Genomic DNA, 21,916 nt, shown 5'->3' on the forward strand with positions numbered 1-21,916 from the left:
TGATATATACCCTTGTTTGTTTTGAGTATTATTGTTTTAATGTACTATATTTCATTGTTTATTTGGTTTATATACCAGTTATTTATGTATACACTTAGGTATCACTTGTGACGGTAATATATTCTCATGATGTTCTGATATGTATGTCAATATACCTTGGAATATTGTCAATTTACCTTAGAGTATATACAAAATTGAGAGTAGATATTACAATATACAAGATTAAGAGTAGATATTACAATATATAAAAATAAGAGTATATATTATTTCATTGAATTTTTTATCAGTTATTCCACGGTATGTAAATCACATGTTGACTTAATGTTTAACATAAATCACAGTAAATATCAAATAAACAAAGGGTATACCACATTATGTAATTCACATATATCAAATAAAGAAATGCATATTGACTTGGGGGTTTATAATATATATATATTAAGGGTTTAAAAGAAAAAGAAAAGTTCTCCTCGGTCTTGGTGCAAGAGATGAAGAAAACAATTTGCCTCTTGATAGGTATGTATTTGAGTGAGATGTTTTATTTTCAATTTTTTCTTTAATAAAGTGCCGATCAATGTCCACATGCTTTATGCGATCATGATGGACTCGGTCTTTGGCGATACTGATAGTAGCTTGATTATTACAGTGTACCTCCATTGGTTCTTCTGATTTGATTTTAAGTTCAGATAGAATGCATTTGAGCCACATTCCTTCACATATTCTTTGAGCTAGAGCTCTTAGTTCTGCTTCGGCACTGCTCCTGGATACTACAGATTGTTTCTTGCTTCGCCAGGTGACTAAATTTCCCCAAACAAAGGTGCAATATCCAGAAGTTGACCTTCTGTCTATTTTTGAGCTTGCCCAATTGGCATCTGTGAAGATTTCAATGTTTCTTCTCTTAGATTTCTTGAAGTATAATCTTTCTCCTGGAGTTCCTTTCAAGTACCTGAGTATTCTGTATACAGCTTGCATATTGTCTTCTATTGGACTTTTTATAAATTGACTTACAAAGCTAACTGCAAAACAGATATCAGATCTTGTGTGAGTTAGGTAAATCAATTTTCCAACTAGCCTTTGATACTGATCTTCGTTAACCATTTTGTGATTGCTTTCTTTGATTATGTGATTGTTAGTGTCAATTGGAGTATTAGCAAGCTTGCATCCAAGCATTCCAGTTTTCTTTAACAGGTCAAGGACATATTTTCTTTGAGAAATACTTAAACCTGTTTTTTAGCGGGTCACTTCCATTCCTAGGAAGTATCTAAGGTTGTCTAAGTCCTTTACTTCGAATTCCTTGGCTAAGAGAAGTTTTAGATTTTTTATTTCTTCTTCATGGTCTCCTATAATGATAATGTCATCTACATAGACAATGATAATTGCTATTTTATTTGTGCAAGAATGTTTGACGAAGAGAGTATGGTCAAATTGACATTGTGAGTACCCGTTTTCCTTTACCACTATTGAGAATTTATCAAACCACGCCCTAGGGGATTGTTTTAGGCCATATAGGGACTTTTTGAGTTTGCATACCTTATTTCTGGTTTGAGTAGATTTTACACCGGCCGGTATATCCATATACACTTCTTCTTCTAAGTCTTATTAAGGAAGGCATTCTGTATGTCTAATTGGTGAAGAATCCAATCATTATTCACAGTTAGGGAAAACAGGACATGAATAGTATTTAATTTTGCCACTGGGGCAAATATTTCTTGATAGTCAATGCCATAGGACTGTGTGAATCCTTTGACGACGAGTCTATTTTTAAACCTATCTATTTCTCCATTAGCCTTGTACTTGATGGTGAAGATCCATTTGCATCCTACTGTTTTCTTTCCTGGAGGTAGGTCTGTTATTTCCCATGTGTTGTTCTTTTCCAAGGCCTTTATTTCGTCTAATACAACTTGCTTCCAATTAATGTCCTTGAGGGCTTCATAGACATTGTTTGGAATGTAAACTTGGGATAGTGTAGTTGTGAATGCTTTAAACTTGGGGGAGAGGTTTTTGTCGGATAGGTAGTTTTAGATGGGATGCATCGTATAGGTTCTTACCCCTTTCCATTTTGCAATAGGAAGATCAATGTCTTCAGTTAGTGTTTCAACTGTGGAGTTGGAGACATGATTTTCCTGTATTTCGGTTGGGTTTTGTTTGAGTATGGGTGCATGTTCAAGGGTGTTCTTCCTTCTAGTATAGACTATAGGATCTTTCCTACTTTATGGTGGGCCTTGATTGGGAATATCTATTTCATGTATATAAGGAACATACAGAGTAGTCTCTTCAATGAGATCTAGTTTTTGGTTTCCTTCGTTTTCCAGAAGTAATTCATTTTCTATGAGGGTAGAAGGTTCGGTGGTGTCTTACTTTTTGAAGTAAGGTTGGGTTTCAAAGAAGGTTACATCCATGGATGTACATAACCTTTTTGTAATTGATGAGTAGCATTTGTATCCCTTTTGGCTTGGAGCATAACCGAGAAAGATGCATTTTATTGCCTTAGGATCTAACTTACTCCTATTGGTTCTATGATCTTGGACAAAAACTGTGCAACCAAATATTTTTAAAGGGACTTGAGAAAATAATCTATCATTTGGAAATACTTCCTTAAGTTTTTGTAAGGGGTTTTGAAGCCTAATATTCGAGAGGGCATTCTATTAATAAGGTAGGTGGTTGTTAGAACCACTTCTCCCCAAAAAAAGTGGGAGGTGTTAGCGTGACACATTAAAGCTCTAGAAACTTCTAGGAGATATCTGTTTTTTCTCTCTGCAATTCCATTTTGTTAGGGAGTGTTATGACATATACTTAGGTGGGCAATACCTTTCTCGTTTAGAAAATTTTTCAAGGAAGTGTTAAAATAATCCTTAGCATTGTCAGTGTGAAGGATTTGGATTTTGGTGTTAAAGAGATTGAGAATCATAGCAAACAAATTCTGGAATATAGAAATAACTTCAGATTTTTCTTTCATTAAAAACACCCAAGTAAGTCTAATATAATCATCGATAAATAAAACAAACCATTTAGCTCCTGTTACATTCTGAACTCTACTAGGTCCCCAAACATCACTATGCATCATAGAAAAGGGATAAGAGGGTTTATATGCACTTATCGGATATGAGGATCGAGCCAACTTTGCCATTTCACAAGACTCACATTGAAACACCTAAGAACTTTTATTGAAAATATCTAGAAACATTCGTTTCAAATATAGAAAATTGGGATGTCCTAAACGATTATGCCATAACATTATTGTACTATCATAATTGTCTTTAGAAGCAACAAAAGAAGATGTACTAACATAATTATCTTTAGAGACAACAAAATTAGATGTACTAGATGTACTATCATAATAGTATTTAGAAATAAAACAAGATTTGCTAAGACCTAACTCCTTGACTTGTGGCTTAAGAGAATTTAGTATGTAGAGACCCGAGGTTTCCTTAGCATTGCCAATCATCTTCCCCGAATTCAAATCCTGAAATACTAGATCTTTAGATACAAACACAATTCCAATTCCCATTACTTTAGAATAGGTACCATCGGCAATTTTTACAGTAATTTGACTGTTACAGTGTGTGTAGTTAGTTAAAAGTGAGATGTCACCTGTCATGTGATCTGATGCACGAGTGAATAATCCAAATACTACAATTTTCTTTGGTTGTATTAAGGGCCCAAAGAAAGTTACCTGATTGTGCCATTGTTGCTATGTTGGTTTCTGATGTTTTTTGGGTAGGTTTCGGTTGACCGAATAGTTTTTAGAAAAGGTCCAATTGCTCCTTAGTAAACACATTATATTCAGGATTGATGTTACCTTCTGATAATGTACTTGCTTGATAGGCCTTTCCATGTTTGTCTCCTGCACCTTTGTTGGGCTTCCAATCTAGAGGTTTTCCATGAATATCCCAACACACTTCTTTAGTGTGTTCTTGTTTTTTACAGTGTTCACACCATGGTCTTAGCTTTCGTTGTCGATTCTCATTTCCTGTGTAGTTCTGGTTTTGATTGTAACGGTTATCATGAGTATTTGTATGTACCTCATTACCAAGGTTTCAAGCAAGTAAGGCTGATCCTTTAGATTCAGAACTTGCAGTCACTCCTAACATTAGTTTCTTCCTACTTTCTTCTCTTCTTACTTTTGCAAACACTTCTCTGATGTTAGGTAATGGTTTAATAGCTAAGATTCTACCACGTACCTCTTCGAGTTCTTTATTAAGGTCAAGCAGGAATTTGAACACTCGTTTCTTTTCAACTATCTTTTTGAATGTAGCTTTACCTACAGTGTACTCCCACTTATGGCTTTCAAATACATCCAGTTGCTACCAAAGGCGAGATAGTTGAGTGAAATAATAAGTGACTTGCATATCCTCTTGCCGTAGCTCATGAATTTTTCCTTCAATTTCAAATGACTCTACAGTATTTTCTTGGTCAGAATAAGTTTCACGGGCTGCTTCCCAAATTTCGATTGCAGTTGAGAAGAGTAAAAATCCTTCACTAATCTCTATCGTCATGGAGTTGATTAGCCATGACAACCATATTATTTTTCACTTTCCATGTCTTGTATCTTTGATCAATTTGGTATGGGATAGGATTTTTGCTTGACAGGTAGTCTTCCTTTCCTTTTTCACATATGAACATCATGACTGATTGTGACCAATGTAGATAATTCCTTCCATTTAATTTGTGATTAGTGATTGGAAGAATGGTCCCTTCAGTATTGTTAGAATTTATGGATGCCATAGAAAAAATGTTGATTGGCAAAACAAGAAATTAAGGACGAAACAAAAAAGAAAAGGAAAAACTTATAAAAAAAAACACTCCAGACTCGGTTTCTGTAAAAAAACCCGCTCTAGACCCGTCCGGTTGGGTTAAAAAATACTCTAGACCTAAAAACAGCTCCAAACCCGACCCGATTAGGTTAAAAAAAACCTACCAACCCAATTAGGTTAACACGATTCAGCCACACTATTTATCGACCCGATTGCTTGATCAAGTTAGACTTGATCCTCCTTAACACGATCTGACCCACGCTACTTATCGACTCGGTTCAGCAATCGATCGCCACTCTACATCCACGATCAGCGGCCATCCACGATCAGAGTCATTTATGGGAATCGGCACCCACGGTCGACAACTTTGAGCCACGGTTGACGACTTTCGGTTGATGAATGAGCTTCGTGGTCATCGGTCGAAGAATGTGTTTTGGCCGGGAATGCTTCGATTAGTTCCAATTAATTTTTTAGACGTGATTTGATGTGTTTCGATGTTTCAGTCGGACATTCGTGAGAGTCGAAGTACGAATTTGCTTCGGACGTGAAACTCCAAGGAATCTGATGCACTACTTTAAGGAAATTGGTATGTTTGATATTTTAATGTTCTGTTTTTCTTTTCTTCCCTTATATATACAACTATGATAGCTAATTATGAAAAAACTTATAACAGTAAAAAAAAATGTACATATGGTAAGAATAAAAATAAACCCAAATTACAGGGAATAAAATCATATGTACAAAGTAGGAGGCGATTTTCCATTTTCAACAAAATATATATATATATATATATATATATATATATATATATATATTTCTACAGAAATCAAAATTCAGAGATAATAACCTTCATATTAAGAAAGTTATTTCGAGATAGACCATGGCAAATTTACAATGTAATTTTATACAAGGGTAAATTTAGGAGTTCTTCCCATAAGAATTGATTTAAGAATGTGAAGTATTATCGAAACTCGTGGTTGCCCAAATATATGAACAAAGGAGAGAAACTAAAATCTATGTTTTGTGGACATTCAAAGTGAAGGAACCTATGAAGGCTATGCAGCGGAAGTGGAGATCGTTCCCAATTTTGGTTTTCACAGAACCTTAATTTACATAACATGGACAGGAAAAATCATGCATTAAACATTAAATATAGCATGCTTGGGAGGGAATTAAGAAAGAAAATAATGCTTACCTTTGAAGAAATTATAGTCTTCACGAATTCCCTCAATCCAGATCACGAACTTTTCGATTTGGATCTCGATCTTCCAAAAAGAAAAAGAAATCCCAAATGGCCACCACCACAAATTGGAACCTTTGTATTCTCCTTAGGAATTTAGAATTAGTAGGAGGTGTGGGCTCTGCTAAGTAATTTGGGAAGAGGGAGGAGAGGATTTGAGAGGAAGAAGAATAAAACCCGTTTTCTTCTTTGTTCTGGGTGAAAAGCCACAAAGCTGGCTGCTTTCTTGTTCCTCTACGTAAAAAATGCAAGCTAGAAGAACCAACCTATCATAATCCCCTCAACACCACCAATGATGGAGAGAAAAAGTAAGAAGGGAGTCATGTCATTTAATTTAATTTAAAATTAAATTAAATATAATATATAACTATATGTTATATCAAATATAACATGTAACCTATAGTTTTTATATTGTATCAAAGACAATATAACCTATAGTTTGTATTTCTCTCAATTAATAATGATATTTAGTATAAATCACATTTATATGAATATCATCCATATAAATGATATTTGAATCATATTAAAAAACTTAATTCCTCTAAAAATTTATGTTATAATGTATCAAATACATTATGTTAATTATATCACATATAATTAATTTAATTAATTATATCATATATAATTAACCTTCAATTAATTTGAACAATTCAAATTAATCCAAAATTAATCCTCAATAATCCATGTTGAGCTACATAGCAGACTTTATAGGCTTGTAGATTGAAGCTCCAATGGTACTTGGATAATTAATTAAACTCTTTAATTCAATTACCCAATATTCATTAACTATTAGTCACTTCACTAAAGACTGACAACTGCACTCTTCGCACTACAAATATATTTTTGTGTCTATTAGGTATAACCAATCAACAGTACGATGACCCTTCACAAATTGCTCATGAGTACAGCTGGACCAAAATTACTATTTTCTCCTGTAGTTATATCTAACTTCTTAAGTACTACTAATCCCTCTAATGAACAATAAGTCATAGTCCAATTATGACCAAGTCTCTTTTGGGCCAAGAGACGGTGTGGCCAATAGTTTAAGTTTAGAATCAGCCCTTAAAGAAGCAATTTATCTACTTACATCGACATTAGGGAAGAAGTGAATTCCGTCTTGTGTAATTGTGTTCCCATCTCCCCAATCAGACGAATCTCCAAAATGGTAGGCATATTGAGTTGCAATCTGGCAACTCTCACCCATACAAATCAAAGGACCGTCTTCATAAGCAGAAGTTCACAACTCACTCATGATTCAGGTCTGTCACCTATGGTCATTTTGGTGAAATGTAAGTTTCTATTATTAATGGGAACGACGTTACATTATATAATGAGTCTAGTCATTTCGTGGTTCGGTCTTATACAAACTCTTTGTATAGGATATCCCTGCTCACATGTCTCTACACGAATGATCAGGATCTGATCATTTATAGCACTTTACAACATTTATAACATCTACAAAGCAGGTCGTATCCGTAGTGTCACCAGGATAAGATACCCAGCCTTATCCATCTACTACAGATCGTTTAGGTTATCATTTAAACATGATGCATCCATATGTTTTCACATACATGTTTAAATTACATAAAATAGCCTAGAATCTTATTTATTGGATTGAGTGTATGCTCATAAAATAACAATTTGTTTATACAATGTTTACAAACTACGAGAATGCTAGAAATATTTAGGACACCAATTCCAATACAAAGCCCATGGAATTTGAAAGAATTGGCTCTGGAGAATTTTCTATAGAAAAACTTGAGTGGTCCATTAGATGCACCTATGTTGGTACATCCCAAGTATGATCCATTTTTATTTTGTAAAAGAACAATTTCTTTTAACTTCTTTTTTGTGTGGTAAAGAAGTGAAGCACAAGTGTAGGTGTATCCTAGGCTGTATTTGATCACTCTTATTGTATTACCTACTACTCTCATTCATATTTAACACATTATCAAATAATATATTAATTTATTATTTATTTATTTCATAAATTTCACATAATTATTAAATTTATTTTTGTGGTAAACAATAAATGGAGGTAGCATAAAAAATTTTCCATACTACCATAATATTAGAATTTTTCTCTAACCTAACGGTGGGATATTTCAACTCATTCATTGATTTGTCTCTTTGGATCAGGTTTATGCAAGATTTGAATCAATTGAAGTTGCACATTTTTGCTCTTGCATTTTTGTTCCGTTAAAAAATCACTTTTGTTCCCTAAACTTTCATAAAAGTAATAATTTAGTCAATGAACTTTGGATTGTAATGATTTAGTCCCTATATTTTCGATTTTATAACAATTTAATCCCTAAACTTCAGTATGTAACAACTTAGTCATTGTACTTTTAAATTTGTAACAATTTAGTCCCCAATATAAACAAATTTATCAAGATTAGATGTCAATTTTAATTATTTTATCACGTATACTTTGTATTTTATAAAAATGTTGAATTTTTAATTAGTTTATTGGTTTATTCGTTACATAATAAAGTTAAAATACTAAATTGTTACAAAATTGAAAGTCAATGGACTAAATCGTTATAATCCAAAGTTCAATGACTAAATTATTACTTGATAGAAGTTTAGGGACTAAAAGTGATTTTTAACCGTTTCGTTTTTACTTGTTTACAAAATATCTTTCTCTCTCTCTCTTCTTTTTTTTTTTTTTTTTTTTGCCAAATTAAATTTGTCAATTTAAAATAACAAAATATAAAAGCAATTTTAATTTTGAATTTATTTATAAATCCAAGCTTTTTTTAACTTTAAACCACATAGCTATATTATTTATGATGAAGAAGAAAGAAGAAGATGTAGTAATTCAACTTAGAGCAAAGAGCATATTGGTGAATATAGAGAGTCCTAAAAGGTTTTGAATAATATGAAAAAACATATATTAATTTAAAAGGGCCTCTTTGGATCGCAAATACTGTTTTATGTATATTGTTCGAAAGTTAAACATATGTATTTGATTACCAATTTTGTATATAAAAATCAAACTTAAATACTTAATTAATATAAGAGAACATTTAATATAGTCATAAACGAAATTTAGTATTATTTAATATATTGTTATATGATATGATTAAATCACTTAAAATAAAAATAACTAAATATTTTTATGGATGGTTTCCAAATGTAACAAAATGAATCAACTTATTTACCAGTATAGTAAAATTTCAAAGTCACCGATAGACAGTGAAATTTTGCTATATCTATAAATAATTTTAACAGTTTTGTCCTTTAAAACAATTACCCTATTTTTACATTAAACATAACTAAATTATTTATTTAATTAATTAAAATAATATTTTGTATTAAATAATTAACGATAATGATTATTGGAAATATATTAAATCTAAATAATATATTTATATTTAGTAATTAATTGAAACTAATAGTGATGATTAATTGATATGAATAAATTGAACTATATGTTTTCTCTTACAAAACCTATGAAACAAAAAGACCCTAGTGATCTGTTTGGTTCATAGGAATAAGAAGTATGAATGGGAAATGATATTCTATCACCATGTTTGGTACATGTTTTCAACTTAGGGAATGAGAATATCTTATTCCAAATCATTTCATATTTCCGTCAATGAAGATTTTTCATCACAACCCAAATAGATGGATTTTCTCCATTTTCAATGGTTTTTCACTCTCTTACTTTTTATGTTTTCATCTTATTTGTTTTTCTTCTTTGTTGATATTCGTTAATTTATATAGTTTTTATAATTATGTTTAAATTAAATTTATAATTGACATATATAATTAATTTTATTAATAATAATGCTAATATAATAATTGATTCTATTATTTTGAATTAATATGAAAATCAATTATCTTTTAAACAAAATATGAATAACCATAATTATATTTGCTTAAATCTGATTATATATATTAACATCATAAATTATTTATTAAAATTATTAATTAGTCTTTAAAAATATCAATTAATCAACTAATAATAAAATAAGTTAATTTTTTTTTTCAATTAAACGATCTTGTACACTAATACTTCTAGTTTTAATCTATAATTATAGTTATCTTTTAAAATTAAAAATATTATATGAGTTTATATCAACTTCTTTTGATATGAGGCTTATAATTGATATTAAACAATTAGCTAATTAACTCTTCAATTAACAAAACTAAAGAAAAAAAAAAAGAAAAATAGATATTTAAATTAATTACCAATATTTTTTTTAATAAAAATTAATAATATAAATGTGCAATATAAAAAATTTAATTAATAATAAATATATTAAGCTGGAAGGTAAGTGGGTAAATTTAATTAGATTTTAATGGCTTAAAATTGATTTAATAACTTATTGAAATAAAAATAAACTAAAAAACAAAAATTAATTATTATAAATTAATTATGATTAATTTTTAACTTTATAATTGCATAAAAAAGTATAACATCTTATCTACAGATATCCTAATCTCAGACATGTATAATATCTTAAACCAAACAGCCCCTAAAGATTAAAGGATGAACGAAATCTAACATTCACAATTAGAAAAATTAGGGAAATTGTGTCCTATAGCATAAATAGAGTTTCATTTTGAAATATAGTAAAACACAGAAATCTTTAGAAATATAGCAAATTTCTCATTTTCCACGCGATCAGACATTTTTTAAATCCTAAAATGACTTCCGTAATCCATAAATATAATGTAATTAAATATGATTGGTTATAGATTTGATAATAAACAAAATCTGACTTTAATTGGTTTGAATCTTGAATTTTGATCGGATCTTAATTTTCAAATATGAATTTATCTAATTATTTCATTTTATCCACATATTTTTGTGGATTTTAGATTTTATTTTTTAATATCAAATAACCACAATTTATCTAATTAATTTTCATTTTTGCCTTCTTTTGACGTATTTTGGCCTTTTCTGGTTTTAACATTTTATATCACTTTGTCTTATTTATTTTGCTTTTTTATACCTATAATAGTTTGAACTTTTTAATAATTTCTAATTGATTTTTTTTTTTTAATTTTCTCAAATTAATTCTCATATTATTTTCCCAATTGATTTCCAATTGATTTCAAATAACCATCCATTCCCTTCTTGTTTTTGTTTTGTCTAAATTGATTCTAATATTTGTTGTTTTGTTTTTTCAATAATTTTCAAATAAGCATCTATAACCTTTTGCTATTGTTTCGTTTGAAATTTTTCATTTTGCTATTGTTTTTCAACCACTAAAGAGCATTGCGGGTGCTGAGTTGATTATTATAATTGATAGTTATTATAGTCACTGAGTTATAATAGTCAATAGGTTATTATTTGGGTGTGCGAACATTTTGGGCGCTGAGTTGATTATAATGGTTAGTTTTTCAACCACTAAGGGACATTTTGGGGGCATTGAATTGATTATTATAATCAATGGTTATATAGTCACTAAGTTATAATAGTCAATAGATTATAATGGTTATAATAGTCACTAAGTTATAATAGTCAATAGGTTATAAGCTTTTTGTTTTATTTTTGTCTGGGTTATATTTGGAGTGTAAACTATTTTTGGATAGATAGGAAATAGTAAACACTAGCAAATAATAAAAGAGATGATAAGTGTAAAATAGTAAATCCTACAAATAGTAATACTATAGCAAAGAAGATTTTAAAATAGTATTTATTATATTTAATTGTAGGTTATAAATAGTTGTACACTCTACTATTATATTTTTGGTGCTCTAAACATAGAGTGGGCTATAATGACACACTCCACTAACTTCTAGTTAGTGTCCCGGCCTCTAGTTGGTGTCCCGGCCTCTATGAATTTTTTTTATTGGTAAGTGGGATGGTACCTTGTAGATAGCGGCAATTTTCTACTTAACAATTTCTTGAAGAACAGAATGGACATCTAAGGATTAATTAAGGATTCTAACTTCAATTTGATTTCCTTTTTCCTAACTTTATAAATGTCATCGATAATGCTAATAATGGCATGAAAATGTTTAGATCCACCCTTTATTTTGAAATGTTTAGATCATATTTTAGTTTGTTAGAAGTTAGGATCATATCTTACTTTCTTTAAATAAATCTATATTAAATATCAATAAAATCTAGATGATTTTAAAAAATATGTAATGTAAATACGATTTGGGGCAGTTTTGTAATCTAATAATTTGTTATCAATTAAATCCAAATTTGCTATTTTTCAAAATGGAACTTAAAAAAAAAAAGTTATTTCTCTTGTTAGCCTACAAAATTTATCAAGTGTATTATCCAAAATTGAACTTGAAGATTTTATTGAAACATAAATTTAGCTCTCTTTCAAAATCAAAATGGACTTAGAATATCTTAAATTAGTTGTTTGGCCACTTTTCTCAGGGAAGTTGTCTTTAATTTTCTTAAATATATATATAAAAACGAGAATTTGATGTTCTATCCAACATATTTGCTACGGACGTATTTGAATATTTTTTATGTTTTCAAATTCAACAAATTTAATTGATTGATTTTGTTTATGATGTTTTCATTTTATCCAAATTTTGAATTTCAAATTTTAAAATGTAAAATTAAACAAAATTAAAAACATATGGAAAAACAATATATCAAGTTATAAATTCAAATCATTTTTTAAATATATAATATACTAATATTACAAAATAATAATAATACAAATCTTTTTAACCTAACTTATATTTATAAATAATTTATTATCAAATAAATACTACAATTCAGTTTTATGCTTTACAAATGTATAGTATCACGCATTTTAGACGATTATTTAAATTAGAATCTACTATCAAGCACACATTTTAAAACATGAAACTTTATCTATTGAATCCACTGCGTTATTTTCTACCAAGCAGATCCTAATTTCTCCCACTGGATTTGCCATGTTATTATTGGTCACCTCTTGTTTCATTTCTTTTTAAGTTTTTTTTCAAAAAGAAAAAAAAAAAGTCCCGAAGAAAACTTTGGAGAAATCGGCCAAGTAATAGAGACACAAAAGGGCTTCTAAGAATGTATTAAAACCAAAACGATCCATTATATGTAAGAAACAGAAACAAACCTCAATACCACAAAAAGAAGTTTTAAGATAAAAACACTCATAACACATATAATAACCTTCGAAGATTAAAGGAAGACTTGAAGACTTGCCACCGCCGATCAAGCACCCAATTCTGCGAAAAGCTGCTCCGCGATGATGGAGGAAACTTGAAGACGTTACCAACGAGACACAGACAATACAAATACCAACCAGATGCTGCTCCTTTAATAAGAACCCAATCATCATTGTGACAAACATCACCACAGACGGCTACTCGTACCATTCACTTTCCTGATTTCTTTGCTGCAGACTTGGTGACCTTGGCACCGGATGCATCCTTCTTCTCGACGGCCTTGATCACACCAACAGCCACGGTTTGACGCATGTCCCTCACGGCGAATCGCCCAAGTGGAGGATACTCGGAGAACGTTTCCACCACCATGGGCTTGGTGGGGATCATCTTAACAAATCCAGCATCTCCGTTCTTCAAGAACTTGGGCTCTTTCTCGAGTTCTTTACCAGAACGCCTGTCAATCTTGGTTAAAATCTCAGCAAATTTGACTGCAATGTGAGAGGTGTGGCAGTCAAGGACAGGGGCATAACCATTTCCAATCTGCCCTGGATGGTTCATGATGATAACTTGGGAAGTGAAATTGGCAGCTTCCTTGGCGGGATCATCCTTGGAATTTGAAGCAACGTAACCACGCTTGAGATCCTTCACGGCAACATTCTTCACGTTGAACCCCACATTGTCACCAGGGAAGAAGCTTTCTTGGAGAGCTTCATGGTGCATCTCCACAGACTTCACTTCAGTAGTCAGTCCAGTTGGGCAAGGTGACCACCATACGGTTTTATAATACCAGTTTCAACGACCCACTGGAACAGTTCCAATACCACCAATCTTGTAGACGTCCTGAAGGGGAAGACGAAGGGGTTTGTCTGATGGTCTCTTAGGCTCTTGGATCATGTCAAGGGCCTCAAGAAGGGTTGGTCCCTTGTACCAGTCGAGGTTTGTGGATCTTTCAATCATGTTGTCACCTTCAAATCCAGAGATGGGGACGAAGGGAATTTTGTCTGGGTTGTAACCAACCTTCTTGAGGTAGGAAGAAACTTCCTTCACAATTTCATCGTACCTAGCTTTTGAGTACTTGGGAGTGGTAGCATCCATCTGTCACAGCAAGAACCAAGTCAGCAAAGTTACTCATAGCAGAACCCAATATAATATAATAAATACTTCCAAAAATCAATGGCTTGAATAGAAGAAAAACAAGAATACTAAGGATTGACTATCAATATTACCTTGTTGCAGCAGCAAATCATTTGCTTGACACCAAGAGTAAAGGCAAGAAGTGCGTGTTCACGTGTCTGCCCATCCTTAGAAATACCAGCTTCAAAACCTCCGGTAGTGGAGTCAATGATAAGAACAGCACAGTCAGCCTGGGAAGTACCAGTAATCATGTTCTTGATGAAATCACGATGGCCAGGAGCATCAATAACAGTGCAGTAGTACTTGGTGGTCTCGAACTTCCACAGGGCAATGTCAATTGTGATACCACGCTCACGTTCAGCCTTAAGCTTGTCCAACACCCAAGCATACTTGAAGGATCTCTTGTTCATCTCAGCAGCTTCCTTCTCAAACCTTTCAATAACACGCTTGTCAATACCTCCAAGCTTGTAAATCAAATGGCCAGTAGTGGTCGACTTGCCAGAGTCGACATGGCCAATGACCACAATGTTGATGTGAGTCTTCTCCTTACCCATGCTTGAATCTTAGGTAAAAGAACTGCAAAACAATAAAAAGTTCATATAAAACAAGAACACGAAGAACCGTTATCCAGAAAAATCATTATTGAAATTTATACATAACCCTTATTTTCTGAACTTCACATATCTTAATATGTAAAATTAGAATACCCACCACAATCTCAACCTATTCACTGAACAATTCGATAATTATAAAAGTAAATTTCTCGGAACTAGAACAGAGAAAACAAATTTGAGAAACGAATTATGACCTATCTAATCCAATCAGATAGACTATATTGAACGCAGATCTACGAGAATTGATGAACAATAACACGCGTCTCAATAGATTGGCAAACATAAACCTAAGACTTGCATCAAAACAAAAGGATCGCTACGAATATGCATCAATTATGTAACATATGGACACGAAGAACAACACAACAATAAAAGGGTTAACAAAAGTTGTTTAATACAGAAGCACACCACAAAATTCAGAACCAAACTATATTTCATGTTACGATCTACAGAGAAACACAGAAAAAGATCCAGAAATCAGAGATTATCGAGTATAAACAAGATAGAAACTGAGAACCGAAAGATTGAAGAAGATGAATGGAAATCCCAACCTGAGGAAAAAAGCTGCCCTTAAACCCTTGCGGCGACAGATGGAAATGGAAACTGGAATGAAAGGGTTAATAATAGGGTTTGAGGATCATTATATACGATGTCTAAACTCTTTTGTTGACGAAAATACCCTTATTATAATTTCAAAATTCCGACACAGCCACACGGGGGCCCTCGACGGTAGGAAGATATAGATTTTCCAATTAAATTTTCCGTATTTAGTTTTTTTTGGACAAATATTAATTTATACTCTGATGGTACCAATTTAAACTCTAAGTTAATAATTATATCAATTTATCTAAGTTAATAATTATATCAGTTTAAATCTTAAATTTTTATAAGTCTATTAATTTAAACCTCAAATTTTCATAACTATATCAACTTAAACTCTTTATTATGTTTTATTTGGATATACTTATAAATATTCAAGATTGAAATTGATATACTTATGAAAGTTTGATGTTTAAATTGATACATTTTTTAAAGTTCTCAAGGTTTGAATTGATAAAATTATTAGTTTAAGGTTTAAATTGATACAAATCCCAAAATTTATGGTTTAAATTGATATTACTCCCAAAGTTTAAGATTTAAATTGATACAATTTTTAGTCTAGGGTTTAAATTGATACAATTCCCAAAGTTTAAGTGCATAAATTGATCTTTGCCCTAGTTTTTATTTTTCTTTGATGAAATTCTTCAAATTTAGGCCACATTTATCGATTTGCGATTAAAATAAATATATTCATAATGAAATATATTGATAAATCAATCATAATAGACCATAATCGCAAATATAATTTAATTATTTTTTTATTACGTTTACTTAAAATTATAAATGTGTGACATTTATTATTACCTTATCGTTACTGTTATCATTTGACCTAAATGACAATGTTAATGATTTGTAAAAAAAAATGTGGTAATTGTAATAATAGTGGTAACAACTATAGATTCATAATTTTCATATTATAATATAAACAATATCGATAACGGTAATGATATTAATAGGTAGGTTCTACATAATTGAATTGATTACCTTTTACTCTTCAATTAATTTTTTTTTATGGTAGATGTATTCACATGCCAGGAAGATAAAACATAAGAAAATAACAACAAACTTGATCAAATAAGACTCACTTTTTAGATTAATTATATTTTCCTTGGGATAATGTGACCTTTGTTAAAATTAGAAAAGTATCAATTTTGACACTAAATTATTTAATCATGTTAATTTATAATTTAGCTTTCAATTTCATCAATTTTGTAAGTTCATATACTATAAGAAAATTGATCATTTTCAAAGGTCCCAATCTTGGAAAAATTCTTTAATAAACTTTCGATATACCTTTTTTTAAAGGTTATTCCAACATTTGAAAAGTGTCGAGATAAATCTCATTGAAAAACCTTTTTCAATGGATTACCAACCTTAAAAAATTATTATGTTTCAAAGGTCATATATCTTCGATAATGGTCAAATTATTTATCGATAATCATTTTCTATCAAATAGTCTTTTTCAAAAATTTTCATTAATTTTAAAAGCTTATAATGCTATTTTCAAAGATTTTAAAACCTTCCTACGTACTCCTTTATCGACCATAGTAAAACCTTTAAAAATTATCCATAATTTTTTTTATTACATTTAGATTATTACTGACAAATATGTGGAATGTTTTTTTTTTTTTTTTTTTTTTTTTTTTTTTTTTTTTAACTAATTCACCTTCTCGTAATACTCTGAATTACAAAGCTAAAGAATGAAATAGAAGGAATAGACAATTATATGAAATCAACTTAGCAACTCAAAGAATAAAAGAGAGAGAATCAGTACTTGGAATATCCTTATGCCACATTACACACTTTTGCTACAAAATTAACAAAGTCTGTAACTGAGCTGCCAGCCCGTGATTGAACGGCATGCTCCGGCCACCCTTGCCGATGGCGCTATTCAAGGTCCTCCCCCGATGAGTTCAGATTGAAAAGGAGTTCTCTATCGCCATAGAGGAAACCACATAATCCTCACTGAAGCGGGGCGAATACAAGTTGTTGTTCTCCATTTCGTTATACCCCGACTCAATTGCTTGGATGATACCATCATTTACCACTCTTCTAAAAGTTCCAAAAAACAATCGTTTCTTTCAAGATAAAAGATATGATGCATACGCAATATGAATTGAAAAAACATCTAACAAAAGGGGATACATTGCAGAAATTTACAAACTCGATGATAAAGGTAGGAAAAGCTGCATTACGGTCCCTGAAGATATCCCGAATGAAAACCAAAAGGCTATAGACAGATCTGAAAGAAGACAAGATGCTGAGTGTTCCAAAACCAAATACAATAAAGAAATGCTCATATACAGAAACAATCAGATACCTTCATAGTTCATCTGAATCTCTCGACTCTACCTCAAATCCTTCAAGCACAGATTCAGATAACGGGGGAATACAAAATATTATTGACATAGAAGATGAGGAAACTTTTAAGTGGAAAAATATTATTGTGTTATCTCGTAGATGTTTCCACGACGATTGGATCAGAATCATGGAAGCTCTCTGAAAATCAAATGAAGTTATCTATGCTTTCAACCCTTTCCACACCGATAAAGCTTTAATCACTGTTTGGGACATCGACCAAGCTTGGCTACTTTGCAAAAATAAAGGATGGGTTACAGTGGGAACCTACACTCTGAAATTTGAAGAATGGACGAAAGAAAAACACTTGAAGCCCAAATTTATCCCCAACTATGGTGGATGGCTTTGTCAGAGGTATACCCATGACCGCTTGGAACCTGTAAACCTTAAAAAAATTGGTGAAGCATGTGGTGGGTTTGCCGATGTTGGGGCAACCACTTAGAACAAATTTGACCAATTGAAGCTCATATGAAGGTCAAAGCAAATTATTGTGGTTTTTTGCCTGCTATGATTCAAATTGAAGCCGAAAAGGAAAGTCATATTACAATCCATACTGTATAACTAAACATAGTCATCCTTGATTCCCAGTAATTTTATTCCAAGACATATAATTCCTAGACATCCTTAATTCTTGATCTGAAATATTAGAGGACTAGGCTTTGCCTTAATCAAAGCCTTAATGAAAGGGGTTGTCACTAATATTAGTCCTGATTTTGTTTTTCTCACTAAAACAAAGCTAATTGAGGTCAATTATTTCTTAGGGGTGTTCAAATAACTCGACCATCCGAACAATCCAGACTACCCAACCTAAAATGTAAGGGTTGGGTTGTGTTATTTTTCTATTTTTATTAGATTTGATTGGGTTGTGGGTTGGCTAAAAGAAATTTGGGTTGACCCAACCTGATTCGAATTTTATATATATTAATAATATATATATATATATTTCTCTTTGTTTAAAGTTTGATTACTTTGTATGGATTAATTTGTGAATTTTTAATATTTTTCTTCTAAAATTGTTATGATATTTGTTTTTATTTAAAGTTTACAATAAATATCATAAATATTTGGTATTTAGCATTTGAATTTTATGAGATTTAGTTATTAGTCATGTGTTGTATATAAATTTACATATTTTTCATTAAAAAAAAATTATAACCCAACCCGAATTTTAAGGTTTGGGTTGGAAACTTTATTTAGGTCATTAGAGCTGACAATAACGACGAAAATGAGGAATTGAATCTCATATATGAGATTGATATACAAATCGTTTAGCCTTGAAGAGCGACCTGTTACAGATCAATTTCAATGAAGCAAGAAAATGGAACCAACTGTATAAACTCAAATGACTAATGGAAGGTGATGAAAATGCAGCTTATTTTGATAAGGTATGTTTGACCTACAGACAATTTAGTTTCATATCTGAGATTCAAACTATGGAAGGTATCACCAAATTCTCACATAACAATATAGAATTAACTTTCATTGACTACTTTATTGCCGTATATAGATGTGCATCTAAATGTACTTGGCTAGTCTCAACTGGAGACATATAATAATCGCTCTCGTTACTAATCTTGTCAAGCCTTTTACGAAACTTGAACTCTTCAAAAGTTTTCATTAACCTTAAATAAAAAGTACATATTACTCTAAGGGTTTTCTAATCCTACTGATAAACGTATGTATGTCTCTTTCGAATTATTTTATTAATCTCCGATAAAATATGGTTGAAATAGGTTAACTTATAAGTGTTGAATTTTTAACACTTGGTTCAATTTTCACTATTTTATCTACTAATTTGATATATATATAAACTTATTGGTTTTAATTAAATTAAAATTTGCACAAAAACTAACTTGGGTCAATTGAATAATATTTTCAATATTCATATTAAAAAAAAAAAAAAAGCTCTGACGTTGTTTATAAAAAAAAAATTATCAGTTTATCCATTTCACGTGTTTTGAAATTCGTAAATGCATGGGAGCAAGTTTTTTAATGATACTTAGAGAAAAAAACTTAATAAAAAGTTTAAATTGCAACCATTTTGAAAGTAATGGAACCTAAAGGTCTCATGATTAATTTTTATATAAGTTTGAGTTGTAACAATTATATAAGTTTAAAGTCAAGGTTGATGAAATTATCGGTCTAAAGTCCAAATTCATTTCATGATTAAAATTGATCGTTTCTAACCTATAAAGTTTTTTAAACGAAAAAACTAACCTATATTTTTTAAAAGAAAAATCTAACCACTCTCTTATCTTTTTTCAAATTTTAAGTGGACAATTTCATATAATGAAAATACTATTTTGTCCCTCAGTCAAGCGTTGTCAATTTTACCTCTAGTTTAAACATTTTGTCTCATATTTGAGTGACAAAATCTAAAAAAAATAAAAAAATAAAAAAATAAAAGTTATGTTTTTTTAATAAATATAAAAACTGTGTTCAATCTTGCCTATAACATCGATAGCGCAAGTACAAGACCTTTTGAATGCACATTTTGAATATCACCATTCAAATGAAATTTTTGGAAATTGACTCCTAAAAACAAAATAGTGAGTTTTAGAAAAACCTTTTGAAATTCTTTCATTTTATAGAAAGAAGTTATATTATTTTTAACAAATATAAAAACCGTGTTCAATCTTCTTTTTAATAAATTGTTTTCTTTGAAATTATTTTGTACAATTTTAAAAAAAAAAATTGAAAAAGAAAAAAATCTCAACAAAAATGAAGGTTCAATTCCCGTAAATTTCAAATTAAGGTCATGTAGGTTAAATTAGGAATAAATTTGATAATTATTAGTGAGATATTTATGTATACTAACAAATGAAAACAAGAATGGTATGCTTCACAAAAATAAGAAAATGTATTTCTAAAAAGGAAACATTTATTATTGAGCTGAAATCAAACTGAATCATATTAAATAGAATTGAATATCACATACAAGTCGTTGAAATATTTAAGATGGTGGAGATTTAATTCTATGCAACAATGCATTAGGTTCTTTTAGTACTTTTCCTATGGCCTCCCTTCCTATTAATTAAATAATGAAAAATTTTCGTAAATGGAAAAAATATCAAATTATTTATAAGAATAGAAGAAAAAAATACTAATAGACATTAATAGACTTCTATCTGTTTTTATCATTGATAGACACTCTATCAAAAAAGATTAAATTTTACTATATTTATATATATATTTTAAATATTTTTTAAATAAATTAAAAAAAAAAAAAAAAAAAAAAAACTCACTCCAATTTCTGTAATTTTTTTTCTATTCTTTTTAAAACTTGATTAATATGGTGAAGGCCTAACAACTTTTGTGAATCATACTATTACGTTCTATATCAATTTTATTTAATAATTTCGGCTTGATTTCTATCCAATAATGAATTATGCTCTTTTTATAAATAGATTTTTTTCCCGAGTGAACCACAATCATTCTGTAATTTTTTATTGCTATCATATTCATAAATATCTCACTAATAATTATCAAATTTATTTCTAATTTACCCAACATGACTTTAATTTGAATTCACGGAAATTCCGTTGAAACTTTTTTTTTTCTTTTTTCTTTTCAACTAAGAATGGCTTTTTTTTTAAGAAAAAAGTTTATACAAAACAATATTCAAAGGAAAATAGATTTTATAAAAAAAAAAAGAAAAAAGATTGAAGATAGTTTTTATCTTTATTAAAAAAACACTAATTTTATTTTATTATTAGTTGAGACTTTGTCATTAAATGAGTGTGTTTAAAACTAGATGTAAAATTGAAGGTACTCGTGTGTTAAAAATGGCATTTTTATTATATAGCCCCTCAACTTAAAATATGATAAGAAATAGGTTATAAAAGGTGTAACATCCCGAATTTTCATTATTTATGTAATTTCAGTAATTTTTATTAATTGAGAGTATTTTGGGAATTTTTGGGCTTAAGCGTAATTGCGGGAATTTAATGGATTGACGTTGAAATTATTCACTTAGAAATTTATGACAGGAATTAATTTTATTTTGGAAGGAAAGGAAGTTAATAAAATAAAGTAGAATAGGGAAAAGAATAAAATAAAAGTTTTTTATATTTCCTTTTAAGTAGTTATTATTATTATATTTTATTTAAAAAAAAAAACCAAAA

At 30.2% G+C, this 21,916-nt stretch overlaps 1 pseudogene; it reads right to left on the bottom strand.

The window, feature by feature from the left end:
* Positions 1 to 12,962: 12,962 nt before the first annotated feature.
* LOC120079731 lies at positions 12,963 to 15,481 on the bottom strand (annotated as a pseudogene).
* Between the last annotated feature and the right edge of the window lie 6,435 nt (positions 15,482 to 21,916).

The sequence above is a fragment of the Benincasa hispida genome, chromosome 6, assembly GCF_009727055.1.
Source record: "Benincasa hispida cultivar B227 chromosome 6, ASM972705v1, whole genome shotgun sequence".
NCBI classification, from domain to species: Eukaryota; Viridiplantae; Streptophyta; class Magnoliopsida; order Cucurbitales; family Cucurbitaceae; genus Benincasa; species Benincasa hispida.